The sequence below is a fragment of the Crocodylus siamensis genome, chromosome 3, assembly GCF_052110815.1.
Source record: "Crocodylus siamensis isolate JL-2025a chromosome 3, ASM5211081v1, whole genome shotgun sequence".
In the NCBI taxonomy this organism is placed as follows: Eukaryota; Metazoa; Chordata; order Crocodylia; family Crocodylidae; genus Crocodylus; species Crocodylus siamensis.
The window spans coordinates 83,081,238-83,099,200 of record NC_143397.1 but is presented as its reverse complement, the minus strand read 5'-3'; the positions used below and the strand labels follow the sequence as shown (position 1 = coordinate 83,099,200).

The window sequence follows — 17,963 nt, the reverse complement described above, 5'->3', positions numbered from 1 at the left end:
ATCAACATTGAGGCCATTTTTCACTAGATGCCATTTTGTTAAAAACCACTTACACTAGGATTAATTTTATCCCCCAGAACCTCTACAGCCAAATGAGACAAACCTAAAAAGGATATTTTTGAAGTGTTAGAAGAACCAATGATAATCCTTTTATAGAATAGACTCTTAAGAAGGCCTAGAGCCTCTCTTGAGAAGGATGAGCTTGGAACATAAAACATCTATTTAAAAATAGCCTTGCTTCAAGGTTGGGATTTTTAAAATGAAGGAACATAATTTTCTTATCTTCTACTATAATATTCTTCTAGAACAAAGACAGCCACATATTTTAAAGCAAGGGATCCCAAAACAGAAAAAGGGAAAAAAATAAGGGGTTGGAGCTGTGGGCCTAATCCAAGGCATCCAAACCAGTGTAAGCAGGGCCAAAGCCAGGGTTGGGCCTTGATCCAGTACAGGGCCAAGGCTCAGATTACAGATAAGATGTGGTGCGCAGGCCAGGGACTCAATCCAATACACACCAGATTTGGCCCATACACCAACCCAACGCCACTCATCCAGGCCACAGGGAAGAAAGCCAGAGTACCACTGTTCTACCAGCATCACACACCATGTGTTCAGAAAACTGAACGTTTTGGGTAAACAATGTTCAGATAATTGATGTTCTACTGAACATATATATTTGAAACATACAGGCAAGCAATCCGCATAACAACATTTTTACAACCTATATATCTGGATATCCTGGTTGCTCAAGCATATCTGGCACAGTTAGTGTAAATTGCAATCAGACTGTTCTGATTTTTGGATAAGAGTCATATTTTCCCAGACACAACAAATCAATCTTCATCCTTACAAGGGTTTGCCATTGAATGAGAGAGAGAAAGGCACTTTATTTATTATTAGTGTTCCTTATTTTCAGTTTTTACTGATTTTCACTGATAAATTCCCTGATTTTTTTTTAATTTAAGTTATTCAGTTTTTACTAATTTACACTTCTTTTTCAGTTCAAATAAATCCCTGTTAACTGACACGAGTGGGGAATGGGGATGGGGGGGTCCCAGTAAGCTAAAAGTGCGAGTTACCTGAGGCACAGGTTTCTGATCAGATGCAGGAAGAGGGGGCAGGGGCCACATGTCGAGCAGGGGTGTGCTGGTGGCCGCACAGGAGCCAGGGGGGATAGCTGGAGCCACTGCCTGGGGGCATGGGGCTCCCAGCTCTGACCCCGGGTGGAGCACGAGGGGTACAGGAATCACTCCTGGGATGGGCAGATCCCAGCTATACGCTGGCAGCTCAAGCTGTGGCCCTGCCCCAAGCACTGGGAGCTGAGCCCCAAGGGCAGGGGGGAGGGGCAGGTGGGAGAGCCAGGCACCACTCCCTGCAGCAGGCACTGCACCTGATCACTCCGTATGGTCCCATGGGGCTGCAACCGCTGCCCAGGGGTGTGGAGCTCCCTGCTCTGACCCTGGACGGGGTGGGAGGTGCTGGTGCCAATGCTGGTGCCGGGGTCAGGTGTCCCCCTCCCTCTGCATCCAGCCCTGTGCCACTCCCTCCCCACAAACGCTAGGGCAGCCCGGCAGCAAGCTGCTGCAACAGGAAGCAGGGGTGTGAACACAGCCCATTGGCGGCTCCTAGGGTTGCAGCAGGGAGCAAAGCGGGGGGAACTGTCAGTGGGTTCACGGTGGGGTGGGGGGTGTGGCCCTTGCTGCTGCATGCACCCAGGGAGGGCTGTGCCAGCCTCTTCCCAGAGGGTGTGTGGCCCTGAATCTGCATGCAGAACTAAAGCAGGCTACCACCTGCCTTGAGCATGGGGAAGAATCCAGTGCCACCACTAGCCCTAGCCTGCAGTGGCAGCAGGCTGCAGCAAGAGCAGGATGCCAAGTGCCAGGAACAGCCCTGTGCTGCTGCCGGCCCAAGCCTGCAGCAGCAGCCCACTCTCATCACACACGCAGATCTGGGGGCATGCGTCTCCTGGGAAGAGCCCAGCACAGCCCCGCAACCCAAAGCCCTCCTGGGGTGCACACAGCAGCAAGAGCCATGTCCCCCTGTCCTGCACCCACTGACAGTTCCCCATGCTTTGCTGCCTGATGCAGCTGCAGGAGTGGCCAACAGGCTGCATCACACCCCTTCCCTAGTCCCAGCATTACTCCAGTCCTTCCTTCCCACAGCACCACAGGAACATACTATTATTTTCCCCGATTTAAAACTATTTTTTCTTTTCTTTTCTTCCTTTTATCCCAATTTCAGCCTGGTTTTTATGTTTGGAAGATAAAGCCCAAAAAATTCCAGGAATGTTTTCTTTTTTAAATAAAACCCAAAAATGCAGAGCATTATTTATTATATATTGAGTAGATTGTATAACTACTGTTAAGTTTAGTCAATCTAGAGATGTTTGTCAAGAAGCAAATGAATGCATATACTTTGGGCTTTATTTCCTGTACTAATACACATGCTTTTAGGAAATAAGCCTGAGAATAATTAGACTGTTTTACAATTCTTATTTTACTGGTCTCTTATGACTACTGACAGTCCTGTCTGAAATCACAGCAAATACAGACATATTACCAGATGCATTTATTTAAGGCCTAGACCACTGTCATAGGCAAAGGACCAAGCAGGATATAATTCTGTAATAGCCCTTAGGGAAGAATCCCTCAAAATCCCAAAAGGAAGGCTCAGGAGCTTTGTTTGCAGGCACAATTTCCGACTGTCTGGAAAAATCTGGTTCAGCTGACTTGAGCAGCCTGGCTAATTTTGAACAAAGAAGACTGGAGGCAAGAAAGGGCATGAGGACACTGCTAAAAATCACTTTTCTCTCATTACTTCAACCTTAATAATCTGTAGGCTCTAATGGAGAAGTACAGCATATATGGTTTCATTTTTATTTTGGGACAAAACTAGACCAAGATTCAAAGCATATTTTTCCAGTTATGGAGAAACTAACTTAATCTAACAGTCCATTATAAGATGTTTTAGCCAAGATCTCTGGTGCATTATGGTCAGTTATTGCCACTTCCCTGACCTAGGCCCCATATTAAAACTATGACTAAAGACCAGAGGTCGGGCTGCGTAGATGGGCTCAATTCACCCAGGGTGAGGCCAACCCATGGCAAGATGCAAAGTTGTGCAGCAATTTAATTGTGCAACAAACAGCACAATGGAAAAAAAAATGATGGGAACACATGTTCCTCCTGTCATAAGTATTTTCCTGAGGAATCTATCCATCACATAGGCAAAACCGACTGTATAAAGTATGGCCGCTTGCAAACTCTATGTGGGTTTTGATAGAGAGGCTAGGATACTGCCAAGAACATCCCTAGACACTGTGCCTGTCTGCTGTCTCTCTTCACCCCCACAGGATAACTAGCCTAAAAGCAAGAACAGGGCCTGGAGAGAACTTCTATGGAAGATTAAGGAAAGCCACAATGGTAGTTTGCAAAAAAGATTGCTCTAATGCATGAAACAGTTGCCACATCATGACACATCCTTAGTTTATACGCAATATACCCACAGAGAATGGCTATTCATCAGATGTATCCCTCTTTCAGAATAGGGGGAGTCTCCTTTCAAGGGTAATAGCTACAGAAAACAGCAGGCCAGGCCAGGCCAGGCCAAATGAGACAAAGAACTGCTAACTTCCTTTGGATCCTCAATATTCCAGGAGACAGCTACAGTTTACCAGTCTGTGACTGTAAATGGTCAATGCAATTTAAAAGAACTATTCTGTTCTGCTTGCATTCACATTTGATTACCTGAGTTAATATACACCAGGTTACTTTTGTGGATAATACAAAACTCTAAACAAGTTATTGAGTACTGGTGTGTTAAGGTCATAGCAGTGCAACCACAGCTTCTAAAATTAAAAGCAGAATATTTAAAGCAGAAACAAAAACAAAACAAACTAGTGACATTCCCTTTGCTACCCTTGTCTACAAGAGGGGATGAGGATACAATAAAATTAAGACTGATCAAACTAAATTTATTTGCAATGCCATGCATAGTTAACTTACAGAACACAAGAAGTAAATGGCAATAACTTGTTTTTCTTAGACGACCAGATGCATATGAACAGCAACATCCACCATATATGCTACTTAGACAACAACTAGCCAGGCTATGTATCCCTATACTTTTGGGAATATATCAGTCACTAGCTCAAACAGCAAAAAACCTCCCTCCATGTCATATGCCAATAAAATGCATCATGGGGATTTTCCATCTTCCTCTCAAACATTTACCATACATTAGATAAAATCCAAGTTTGTGGTTAAAATGGCTTGAGTTTTTAAAAACCTGACCCAACTAATAAAAGAATAAAAAATGTATTTACTGTAAAGTGTCAACAGATATAGATTTTAAAAGAAATAGTCCCTTCCTCCACCAAAACATGCAACAAAAAACCCCATAAAAGTCAAAGAAAAAAATTATTAAAAGCCAGAATTTTTAAAAATTTTGTTTTCAATTGTAATGAAAACATTACATTACATAACTGTACTTCCATTACAGTTAGGATGAGGAAGATTTTGCACAATACAATTTCATTGTTTGACATCCCCATTTAAAGAAACATCAACATGAGCCTACCAGAATACCACATAAAACAAACCTAAAAGAAAGGCAATAAAACTTATTTAAAAATGGAAGTGAGGGGGCAACCCACACACACTCATATGATGCTACAAGACTCTCTTGACTCTTATGTTCCTGCATATAGGAAATTTACTGGAAAACACACGAAAAGAAGTTGCCTTCTTAGAGAAGCATCAGCATTACAAAATACCTCCCATTTAGCAAATTTCTATTAATATAAGGAAAAGTGGCCTTCTTCGAAAGACCTGTTTCAAGACTAAGAAGAATTAAAGACCTGAACAAACATTTCCTTGCCCCAAATATTCCTTAGCATCTAACATAAACAAAAGCCAGCAAGTCTCCTACCTATTACTCAGTTTGCTATAGTTTGCTACATCACGGTCACATGATTTTCTGGGGAACAACTTAACAAATGGGAAAAATATTTACGAGTAAACAGGTCTCAGTAACAGACTAGTAGATATTTAGAATCTACACCCCTGGTTTAAGTAAATTCAAGGTCCTTAAAGTGTTCCTTTTCTTCATAATCAATTACAGAAACTTGTGAAAACAAAATCAAACTGAAGTGTAAACAATTTAGGTGGAAAAAATCTTGAAGTAAATTTCAGACACCCTTAACACCTGGTCCTTCTGGTATTTGTAATATCTAATTTGTATTATCAAATTGTTAACCTTGGTAGTTTGTAAAAATCATCATGCTAAAATCATAGAATCATAGGACATTGGGGTTGGAAACGACAATCTATCATTGTTGTTTTAAATATTTTGTTTAATTTTTGACATGCTTCTCTCACCCTTGTTATTCTGTGAAAGATGAAGGGGAAAAAAATTAAGTCTGTTTCCTAATTAGTTTTAAGTCAAGTGCACAACATTAAAAAAAAAACAACTATCCAGGCTCTGTTGTGACCTGAACTGCTACTCGCAACACGCAAGTTTTTAGAAGTGCAATTTGAGAGTTACCCTATAGAGAAATGGTTCTCAACTTTTTGTAGACTAGAGGCACCAGTCCATAACTTTTTTAAATGGGGTGCAGCTCAATTTACAAAACTACCTTATTACAGTGCATATCTTCTTGAGGAAGGGCCAGGCAGTGAGGAAAAAGGAGCAGCCAGGCAGGGAGAGCCTAAACCTGCCCTTATCTGCTTACCTTCTCACATGCCAGCAACACCCTGGTTGTGAATCACTGCTTCAAAGTACAGTAACCCACCAAGAATGTTATATCCTGCTTCCAAGTGGCTTGTTTGTTCTTTAAGAGCTCAGTGTAGTTCTCTCACTTAGTGCCCCAAAGAGGCCAACTAATCCAACCAACCACTCCTCTCAAATGAAGTTTATATGTAATTTTAGGCTGTATTTTTCCTTCCCTCAGTAGCAAATATCAGTATTATACCAGCTAAAGCAAAGTTAAAAAGAAGCAAAGCTCAGTGGTGGGTGGTATAAGGAAGTTTACAAGAGGCAGATAGCAGAATGAATGATATTGTATCCAACTCTAAGGTACAAAAAAGCTCATTAATGAGGTTAACAGCTTGCTGAATATAAATTAAGTACTACAGTATTACTCAGAACTGATACTGCTGAATATTTTGTCACAAATGGATATCAATTCCTTAGAAATTAAGAAATCTTCTAAACGAGAAACGCTGCTTACAACTTAGAAAGCCATTACTCTGTTCCAGTGGTTCTCAGCGTTCTTAGTATCACAGCATCCCTACATGGTGTTAAGGAACACTCATAAAAAGTTAGCTCTTAGCTCTCACTCATTTTTTGACCGCAGAAAAACATGGTAATTCTTCTGTCGCAGAGCCCTGAAAGACTACAACAGGTCAGAATGTGTTTAACACTCTGGATTCCTATTTGCAATCTTTGGGTTTATCTTTTGGATAATGCTTGCACACCTAACAGTGCTAACACAGTATGCAAACCTGCAGCACCACTGAAAGGATCTCAAGGCATCCCAGGATACCATGGCACCCTGACTGAAAACCACTGCTGTTCTACAAGCTAGAGATTTCTTCCTTCTGTACAACCATTTACATCATAGGAAATAGCATGTTTCTATCAGCCCCAACGCTGAAAGAAAAACAGACCTTCTACATGTACTGCACTTTAAAAATCCAAAACAGGTCAACAGAGAGAGCCCTGTACAGACATTCAGTTTCTCCTGGGAGAGTCACTACTCTGTCAGGAGAAACCATGAGCGTACTCATGCTCAGGCTTCTTCTCCCAGAATAATTTCTTTTTCCCCCCCAAGAGAAAAATAACTTGGGAACAACCAGGGTTAGATTGATCGCAGGAGAGCTTCTTGTGGAAGAGTGAATGTCAGTACACACTGTCTGTCTAAAGCAGGCATTTACAGAAAAGGGAAGTTGCACAGGGGTGTAGCTGGGTGCATGCTGTTATATACCTTATGTCATCACCAACCATGTTCATGAAAATACAACTCTTTGTACGCAGGTAAGCCAAGCCCAGACTTGGACAATGCCAACCTCTGCCACTCTTCAGCACAGACAGACTTCGCAAAGAGGCTAACAAAGCAGCCGATGAGAATACCACAAACACGTATCCACTCCATCTCCAAATCTGAGTCTATACCTACATGGGTCTACACAGGTGCAGATCTACCCTGGCATCCGCTGGATTTTGGCTAACAGGGCTAAGTGCCTCTCTCCACACGCACAGACCCATCCACACAAACAGATGTGCGTGCGCACACACCCACACGCACGAGACGGATGTGCGGACACCTGTATGCCCACACACATGCGCGCGCGCTAGGTACATGCCTGCCCATGCGCACACGCAAGACGCAACCAGGCCCAGGCAAGACATGAGCACACCCACAAACACACAAATGCACAACGCATGTGTGAGCATGCCCACACACACCTGAGGTGTGAGCACGCCCATATGCGCACACACACACGACACGGGTGCGCCCACACATGGGCAACACATGTGCACACACACACACGACACGGGTGCGCCCACACATGGGCAACACACATGTGCACACACACGACAGGTGCATGCGAGCCCACATTCACAAGACCCATGCGTGCCCACACAACACACCCAAACAAGATGCGCGTGCACCCATGCAACACACCCACGCACACGCAACAGGTGTGAGCCCTCGCACGCATGACAGACACATGTCCCCCCACACCCATGACATACGTGTGCACGCAGAACACATAACTGACACATGCACAGGGCACGATCGGCGTGCGCACAGACGCACGCACACACGACAAACACAAGAATGCATGCGACACGCGCACGTAGCGCCCCCCCCCCCCCAACAAGACGCAGGTGAAGAGATGGCCGCCCCCGCGCACCCGTACCCGCGCCGAGGTCCCGGTCCCGGCAGCGGGGTGCTCGTTTCCCGCGGGCTCCCGCCCCCAAGTCACCTTCTCCCTGCTCGGGGCCGGGCCAGGCCGGGGAGACCCCCCCTGCCGCAGCTTGGTGCTGCCGAGACAAAGAGCAGGGCGGAGGGTGGACGGGCAGGGCGCTGCGCCGCGCTCACCTCTCCCGGGCTGGGCTGCTCCGCGCGGCGCCCGCCCCCCGGCTGGCAGGGCGGGAAGGAGGCGGCGCCGCGGGCACTACAGGGCAGCGCAGGGCAGGAAGTGCGGCGGGAGGGCGAAGGCAGCCTGCCAATGGCGGCCAGGTCGGGCGCCCCCTTCCCCTCAGCGCGCCTCCTCGTCGTCTCCCCGCCCGGCGCCGCCTCAGTGCCCGCCGCCAGCTCAGCCCTCTGGTCCCCCCGGCCATGTGGGCTCTGGCGGCTCGCTACAGACCGCGCGAGGGGAAATGCTGCTAGCTGAGGGAAAGCGGGGTGAGCTCAGTACCTTGCAAAGCAGAGCTGGGTCCATCAATCAGCTTTAATCAGCAGCAGCTTGCTCCAGGAGGTGCCCCAAAGACATTCCACTCAAAGCCTAGGGCATTGGCGAGGTGTAGGGGTGCATGTGTACCCCCTGCGATTAGCTGCCACCAACGCTACAGGTGGTCGCCGACGGCTGGTCAGCGCTCGCCCCCCTCTCCCCCAGCCGCCGACACTGCCGTGGCCACCTGCGGGCGGTCACCGGGTCCCCCCAGACTCCAGAGGCACGCGTCTTTCATGGCCCTGGGCGAAGTCAGGCTGGAAGGGACCTCCCAGAGGTCATCTAGTCCAGCCCCCCTGCCTGAGGCAGGACCATCCCTGTCCAAACTGTCCCATACACATCCTTCATCTAAACTAGTGCTTCTCAAACTTTTCCTCCCCATTTATGGCCCCTTTTCCACCCTCGTGACCCCATCCGCTGATATATGCAACCTCATTTGGAGTCAAGACCCAGTTTGGGAACCGCTGATCTAAAACACTACACAAGACTGCCTTGCACCTAACGCAATACGTGCCTCAACACCTTCACCTGCCACAGGTAAAGCAGGGGGAACCGTTGCAACCAATGTCTCCTGCCTAATGCCTGACTTGAGACTATCAGGACTGGCTGCTGCTAACCCTGCTAAGAGTGTTATGAGCCCCAGTTACAATCAAATCTTGTGGTTTCAGACCCTGGTTTCACAAAAGCCATCCAAAAAAGCCAAGACTGCTGTTGTTACAGTGTCACTGGTGTGATTTTTATTATGGACAAAAGCAACAACTCTATTAATGCCAGCTAGATCCATACAGACTTGCAGCTGGGGGGAAAAGAGTCTTCATTATTCCATTCTTCCTAATGTCTCGAAGCTTTGTGTGAGGGAATATTTCCTTTTAACATTCTGGCCACTGAAGAGTAAGAAATGTCATGTTTGTTACATCACCAGCCAGCACCATCCCCTCGCCTGTACATCTGCAGTCTAAATTCAGAAAGACATAAAAAAATAAAAATAATGGCTATAGTCCAAGCTTCCAACAATTATTATTGATTGGGCAGGCCTCAGTATCTTGAGCTTGAAGCCTGACACACACAAATGTCTGACAAACGAAGCATCCAAAACTTGAAACCTGGAAAAGTAAAAGCCAATGTTAGAAAAAAAGGGGTCCACACTATTTACAATAGTGGATGCAGCTGAGTATTTCATGTGCTTATGTAACACCATGAATTAATTCTCACACTTTTTTCAATATGTTTTGGAATTATGTAAAACTTTCACTACAATTCTGCTGAAAAACAAACATTTTATGAGTGTGTAAGACTGAGGAAAGAGGTGTCACAGCAATCCTTCCCGAACCAGTTGGAACCCCAATTTGTTAGCTTTGCTTCCACATCCTGTTTTCCTTTCAAGGTGAGACAGACAAAATAGAACAGCAGAGGGAAAGAAGCTTGTAAAACTACTTGAATGCATCATTATGTGGACAATAGAGTATGTGAAGAAGTTTGAAAACTATTTGCAGAAATAAATTATTCTGAGATAAAATGTCTCCTGTGGATTCTTACCTAGGAGGTTTAATAAAAAGATTCCAATTTCTGTTGGAACAAAGAGTTTAATAAAAATTTATATGCTGCAGTGCCAAGCTTCAAAAAACCATCAGGCTGGATCTGGATTCTTATTCCCAGTTTCTAATCCTAAAACCTTTAAAAAAGTAGAAATGTAACCAAAATAATTTGAATGTATTTGTATAAACAATTTATAGTCATATTTATTAATTGGATAGTTCAAAGTAAGGAACTGGACTTTGAGTGGCTGTAAGTGAAAAGAAATACCTAAAGGATCATCCTGAATGTAATGTCCCTAGTGTCCTCAGACTCTTTTGAGCTATCTGGATGATGTCATTCCCTACCCTTGGAGCTTTTTTCTTTGTAAAATTAGAAGACTATATCACCAGCCTCCACCACCCAGCACACATGTATGTATACATACTGAGTTGTATTTTGAATAAGAAACTGGATTTTTAACCCCCACATGAATGATAAAATACTCCTTGGATCACACTAAAGTTATGAAGTGCTATATCACCCCCCAAAAATCCTTACCAACCTGAAGCAGACATAAGCCTTTTTATAATAGGTGCTGTGCTTTTAAAATGCTATGAGACAAGGACAACATTTTACTATGCTTGTACAGCACTTAGCACAATGGAAACTCATTCCTGCCCCAAGGCAATTTAAATATAATAAGTAAAGGTGTGCTCAAATACTGTATGCGCCTACTCTTCATGCTCATGTTACTCAGCTGAGTGTCTGCCCTAGTAACTCTATTGATAACACATCTTAATTTTCTCTCTGCTAGATGTGTAAAGGATAAAAACAGTTAGGAAAAAATGTCACATCAAATCCTAGCACGTTGATGCCACTGGCTTCAGCAAGGCCACATTTTCTCCTCACATTTTCAAGCTAAAAGAAGAGAGGGAAAAGTTCAAAATGTTTTAAAATTAAAAGGGAAGCCCTTTTAATTGTTTTTTACCTTAGAATTGTACCCTTTAACAGCATACGTTTGAGGATGTACAAGGAACACTGTGTTTGGAGCCTGTGTCAATGAGATTCTCAAATCAAGCCAATTGTATGAATGGAAATACTGTATAAAAAGGGTGCAGCAAGGCAAGAATATCGCTGGAAAGATGAGTGGGAGCAAGGTTAAGCACTTTAAGGAAGGAGTGGGAGTAGGACTTTCAGTAGAGGGTGACTCTCATAAGATTAGTAATGGTTATGGACTAGTCACAGTTGAGATACCTAATAGGTACATCCCTGATGCAGTTGAGGGAAAACCAATTTCGCTCTTAAAAGTTCAAACTTTTAACAACGCTAGCCACTTGCTGAGCAGCAGTATCATGTAGAAGGCCTTAGGGTTGAAAAAAATAGCCTTCATTACATCAATTAGCACTGCTACTGCTACATTGGAGCCTAAACACAGCACCTAGCTAAACAGGAGGTGCTGATCAAATGAATATGCCCCTTTAAGGAAAAAAAAATCAAAAGAAAAGGCATTCCAATGTTGAAGAAAGAATATGTTTCTGCTTAAAGACACTAGGCAAATTGATCAAGGAGAGTTCATCCATGTGAAAAGATTATCTTGAAGTTTAGAAAGAACCATGACTCCAAGAAGTAGCTGACGTATAAATGCTTGACACGTACAGTCTAGCAAGTTTAAATATTTATCAGGCTTGTTTTATGTATTCTGTGCTTTATGAAAGGTTTCTATCATTTCCATTAATGAATCAAAGTTCTAAGTGTATGCAAAATAATGTGCTCCCTTTTCCCTCACATTCTGCTGTCTTCTAACTTTGCTCTCTGCTCTTATCCTGCCAATTTTGCCATTAGGCAGTAAATAATTTATGTTACTAAAACCCAGGAGGATGAGTTACACAAGTGTTGCACCTAAAAGCCACATTTTGATCATGTAAAGGACATAGGGTCCTTGTGAAAGTTAGCTATATAGGAAAGCAATATTATATTTATTGGTCTTGGAGGCTGTCCTCATGGAATATACACAAAATACAGAAAGTACCTTCTTTTCAGCATCATGTATCCACCACTGTTACCGGAATACAATAATGCCTTTGTAAGAGGTCATCTCTACTGAAATTCACTCCTCCCTTAAACTAAGTTGTCAACCAAGCATACCTTAGAATTAGTGATGTAGTGTTAGTTTTAACCTTGAACTTTCTTGTTCTGTCCATGTATTAGGCATGCATACACATAGGCACAAAAAGAGGGAAGAACACCAGTTACAGCACATGAGAAAATACAGTTTCTGTCTGTAACTTATACAGTGATTTCCAGTGACTGGAAAACTGCAGGCACAGCATATCATATATGAACTTATTACTCATTCCAGAACTTGGCATGCTGAATCAGAATGTTGCAGCAATGTGTATAGCTTGCCTTTTTGGTCATAGCCAAAGTTATATATGTTCTGAATGGCTAAGCTAAATTCTTATTAGACAAGGATAAAGAGATAAAAGGAAAAAAGTGCAAAAGGATGAAGGTGAAGAAAGAAACAAACAAGTTAGAGATTGTGTAAAGATAAATACTTTGTGTTTGCATCTGAGTTCTTGTTTAAGATTTAGCCAATACAATGACCTCAACTTGCTTTTTCTGTCTTAGCCAAAATCCTGGGTGCAGTCAATGGAAATTTAATCATTGATTTCATTGGAGACAGGGTTTTACCCCTTGTCAGAACATTTCTAAGGATCATGGTGAAAAAAGATGGTAAATTATAGGGTCCCATACATGAACGATGTGTACCCCCAGGTACAGTGGGGGGTACAGTGACTGCCTGCAGGCAGCGGCGGCAGCAACGAGCGGGGGAGCTCCTGCAGGCAGCCATAGCGGTGTCGGCAGTGGGAGAAGGGGTGGCGAGTGCCTGCAGATGCCGCCAGCAGGGTCGGCGGTGAGGGCAGGTGGCAAGCAGCAATTGCCCACAGGCGCCGCCGGCAGCATCAGCAGCACTTGTCAGAGATTGTACCACCAATCTCAGGGACTGCACGTGCACCCATGTGCACCACCTATGCGTTACCAATGGTCCCACACATGGCAGTGATGCCTGCCAATTGTCTTTGACACCTATAAACTTATTGCTAATGTTCTTCCTCCCTGAACCAAACCAAAAGTTCTTTAGAAGGGCTATGTCTAAAAGGGGCTGGGCTCACCAAATACCGAAGCAGGACAAAAACCCAGTGTTAAGAGGCCTTTCTTTCTTCTTAATGATGATCTGCTCAATTGCTCAAACAATGTTGTAATTTCACTAGGAGCTGTCTCTATCCCATTCCTTGTCTATCTAAGTATACACCTTCAGACAACAGGCCACACATGCCTAGGGTTACCATATTTCCAGTTTCAAAAGAGGACATTTGTCAGAAGGGGTGGGGGAGTATATGATTGTGGGAGGGCAGTGATATGCTAGTGTCCTGCCCCTGCCCATGCCGTTGCCACTCACTCCTCGGCCACAGCCCCCACCAGCTCTGCTGTTGCCCCTCACTGCATCAGGAGACTCCTGGCCCTGCTGCTGCCCCTCACCCCTAAGCTCCCTGGTGCTATCAGTGCCCTGCACTCATGACCCACAGTCCCCTGCCCCCCATGCCTCTCACTACCAAGCTACAGCCCCTCAAGCCCTGCCGGTGCCTTCCCCCCAGCCCTGCAGTGTCTTCTAGCCATGCCACTCCTGCAAGCATAGGCACCATCCCTGATGCCGCTGACCTGGTCATGCAGCTCCCCCCTGAAAAGCCCTCTCACCCCCTTCCCCGCTGCAGAAGCAGGTACTTCTCCCTCACCCTTCTGCAGCCCCAGCGCTCAGCCAGCTTCCCCCTGTGCTTGCAGGCACCTGCCTCTCCACCCCGACACACCTCACAGCCCCCTAGGCAGTCCCCAAATCATAGCCCTCCAATCCCCACTCCCCATATCCTTACCTGCATCCAGCTGCTGGGGCTGCTCCTACCACCCTGCCTGGCTACATGCCGGCCACATGCAGGTGCACACACACGTGGTACCCCCCATCTCCAATCACTGTCCCCCCCTTCTCCCTAGCCCCAAGCAGCTCCTTGTTAGGGCAAGCTGGGGAGTGCTGGAAAAACTTCAATGCTGAGCAGACCAAAATCCCGGACATTTGTTCATATTTTTTAAAAAGCGCCTGGACGGAGATCAGAGGACCCAAAAAGAGGACATGTCTGGGAAAACTGGCACATATGGTAATCCTACACATGCCTTTACCTATTTCAGGTAGTCTTATTTCTAGTCCTTTAAGCATTCTCCTACTCGTATGCAGAGTACAACACCCCAGAGTCTTGTTTATTGACTAGTTACTTGAAAGTCTAACCAAGCTCCTGGTTCTCCACATTAAAAGAGTTTGTGACTAAAGATTTACAATGATCAGCCAACCTCCTTAAAGCCAAATCCTTGCTTAGTATAAAACAATAGGAATAAACCTTTTGAGATTTCAAATACTGCTTACTTGCATATTTAGCTCATCTGAGGGTTTATCATGCCCTGGTGGTAATCTAAAAAAGCCTAACTTCTATAGACACTGCCAATAGGTCCCATGCCTTCATTTGTTTCCTAACAACCTTTCCCCAGATCTTGAAGGAAAGAATGTGTCCATTTTTAAATCCATGTGTTCCTGGGCCATTTCCTATACTGAAATTGTTAGAGAGGATCTTCAAGTGTTTGTGGAGACGTGGCTTGCCCTGAGCCATTCTTTAGTTTCCTGCTATTTTTTTAAATGCTGCTCTTCCTGGTCTCTCCCACTTAAACTAACCTAGTATAGTCACACAGTAAAACTTCCCAAGAACTGGGTCAGAAAGTATTCATAAATCATTACAGAGGTGCTCCAAATCTGTCACAACATGTTCCAGTTCACATTCCTCTCTCACACGTGTGTCAACCCCAGCTTTGGGTTGGGTGAAGAGTCCATCTACAAAGTGAAAAGGTAGCCCGATGCCACCAGCCTTTCACTGAAGCAAATAATCGGACCATAAGGATTCAAAAAACTTTGTTCTGGTAACTCAAGTTTATTAAAAATATTCTGGTAGGATAGAAATTAGAATGCTATAAAGGCCAGCTGCAAGCCTGCACTTTGGAACCTATAACCAGTCAGCAGGTGGCAAGGATCCCAGAGCGCAGGGTCTTATCTGTACTTGTGTGTGAAGGCAAAGATCAGTTGCTTTATTATACTGTCAGCCCAGAAGAAGCCAGACCTGAGGAGCTTAATCCTTGAACAGGCATCATGACTAGTTGAAAACTTCCTGCCATTCCACTTCTCCCACTATATGACATAAATCATAAAATAAACTTCTCAAATTCCTCACTTAACTGCTATAAAAGAAAAAGAGTCTTACACATTCAATGGTTTGCATTTTAAGAACTCCAAGAACTCCCTTTTGAGAGCTCTATTCTTCTGCCTGCCCCTGGACATAGATAACGCTCAAAGGCTTTAATGGGAACTAATCCAATCTCCCACAGGACCCAAAAAGTTCAAGCTGATGCAGAAAGTTGGTTGTGGAAAAAATTAGAAGCCAAATGTTAGAAAAAGAAAAACAAGAGAAAAGAATGGTTTATTGGTAACATCCATCTCCTCGGATGCTGGCTACTTTGAAAGCTAATTTTATATCTTAAGGTACCTGCCCTGGATGCTGTTATTAAATTATTGTGCTGCAACTTAACAATCAGAGTGGTCTTGTCTGTTGGCTACATTCTAATTACTGCTCAGGAATATCTTTTACAATTTAACTGTTTTATTTAATTTTGACTTATCCAAAATAAGCCTAATAATGTCTTCAAAGCAAAAACATTTGCAGAGCTCACATAGGCTAGGGACAAAGATTACACATAAATCACTTTAAGTGATCAGAAACTGGTTTAAACCTGTAACAGAACAAACATTCAGTGCACATAAACCAGTTACAAAATGGCTGGAAGCAGTTTGAGATAAACATGGTTGAATGTAGTATTAAACTTAACTGATTTGGGTCAAACTGGTTTATGCAATGTCTGTCCCAGACCTCTTCCTGATTTAAGTTAAATCAGAGTCCCCCAGCATCCCACCATGCTCTCTGGGCTGGGCTGGGCTGGGCAGGGCTCTCTGCTCCAGAGAGATAGGCTGCCCCCTCCCCCTCTGCTCCCTCACTGGAGCTCCAGCAGAAATTTGTAGGCACAGCACCATCTGCTCAGCTTCCCTGTCCCCTCCCCTCACCACTCACTGGTTAAGCAGGGATCTCTCTCTCCTCCCTCCCACAGCATGTGGTATGCTAGCTAATGCTGAGAGGTGTCTGTGTGAGGCAGACAGGACAAAGGCAGACAGGACAGGCTTAGGGCTTTTTGGAGCTAATCAACAGGTAGCTGGTAATGTCCCTCCTTGGAATGTTTCCTTCCTGGGAAAAAGTTGTTTAAGAAGAGCTTCAGACAGGCTTTGTTTTCTGGTGGGGTGCTAAGTGCTGATAACAGAGCCGATAAATGCTCTATTATCAAGAGAAGGGGGACCCCTCCCTAACCAGAGCGTCCTGCCAGGGCCTGGCCATGCCCCCCTCATCTCAGTCTTGTGCAAGGGAAGAGAGGGCAGCTTCCAGCCTGAGTCAAAGTAGGCATGTTTTCAGTCCAGAGGGGATGTCTGTGCAGTTACAAACTGATTCAGCTTAGGCAGGTTAGACTAACCTGCAAAGATTGAATCAATTCAGGCTCAGGCTTTTTGAATGTCTCTCCCTAGCCAGAGGGTGCAACGGATCTTTCTTGCCTGGATCTATGGAAGTTTTGCTGACAGCAAGGACAAACCCAACATAGGCTATAATCAGACATTTCAAACGACAGCTATGGGTGAATAAACGGACAAAATGGCATACAGAGTAAAATAGATTAATTCACTGCAGAGAAATGGTGTGGCCCACCTACTTGATCTCCTTGTTGATAATGTAGTGTCATTGAAGTCAATGGCAAAACTCTGTGAGACTTTGATGACTAAAGTTAAAGTCCATTACTTCAGATATTCTATTTTTTGAGAGGTGAACCCTGACAATCTGTTTCAGACACTCATTACCAACTTGCAGTTTCCATTTTCCAGCTTTTGTATGGATTTTGTCTCCAAAATTAATAGATAATGGGTGTTTTGCTTCAGCAGCTTTGAGAGAATGACTGAAGTTCTGTTTCAGGACATAAGACAACTTCCATAACCATTAATGGGGACTTTATATCCACAGGACAGGTAATCAGATCATGCCCTAAACTGACTTTTCTGTCATCTGTTTTAATAGTAAAGTATGTTATGTTGATATAGGCAGGTGACTTGTATGAAAAGGAAGCATTTGGCTAAGAATCAAGGTATTCAGATAACTACAGGTATGCAGAACATCAATTAATAGGTAGTCTGAAGTAATGGTTTCAGCTCCGTACAAACTACATGACCTTTCATTTACTTTTAATGCAAAAAACAGTCTTATAAATGGCATTGTACAAGAACAGTTCACATGCATGTCTCTGTCATGTTCACAACAGACAGATAAAAAGTAAAAGTATAATAGGTAGCGAAAAGGCAGGAACTAGGAGCCATGCCTCCCCACAATCATCTTTTCCTAGTCTGTTAAGAAGCATGTAGCCACAGGCCTGCCCAGATGACACCCAGACACAAATGCTAACTTTAAATACATTTATTAGTAGGCTTTATAAATTATTTGAGGTAACATCAGGTACTTTGGTCCTCATCCATTCACCATAAGGAAGTACCACCCTACATTTCTATTCCAAGCTATGCCACTGATTTCTATAAGAATTAATCACCTCCTTCTTTAAAAAATGTTATATATATATATATATATATATATAAAAGAATTACTTACTTCTTTAAAAAATATATAAAAAAACACAAAGACTCTCTTTTGCTTAGAGTTGATTGCCCAATTGTAAATCCAAGAACCATGAAGATCAAGACAATCATCGTTTTAATATCAGTGTGAGATACAAGATAAAATTAATCTTTATTATTTG

At 44.0% G+C, this 17,963-nt stretch overlaps 1 protein-coding gene across 5 annotated transcripts in view; it reads right to left on the bottom strand.

Moving 5' to 3' along the window:
* Positions 1-17,963, bottom strand: part of GOLM1 (golgi membrane protein 1) — a 99,630-nt gene that overhangs the window by 53,538 nt on the left and 28,129 nt on the right. The window contains exon 1 of one of the 5 annotated variants that reach the window (XM_090038641.1): positions 8,427-8,560. The exons of 1 other annotated variant lie outside the window; for it this stretch is intronic. The gene's annotated coding sequence lies outside the window, so the exon portion shown is untranslated. Of the gene's footprint in view, positions 1-7,925; positions 8,266-8,426; positions 8,561-17,963 lie in introns of those variants that run through there. 3 more of the 5 variants (XM_090038640.1, XM_090038638.1, XM_090038639.1) reach the window with 3 other exon arrangements.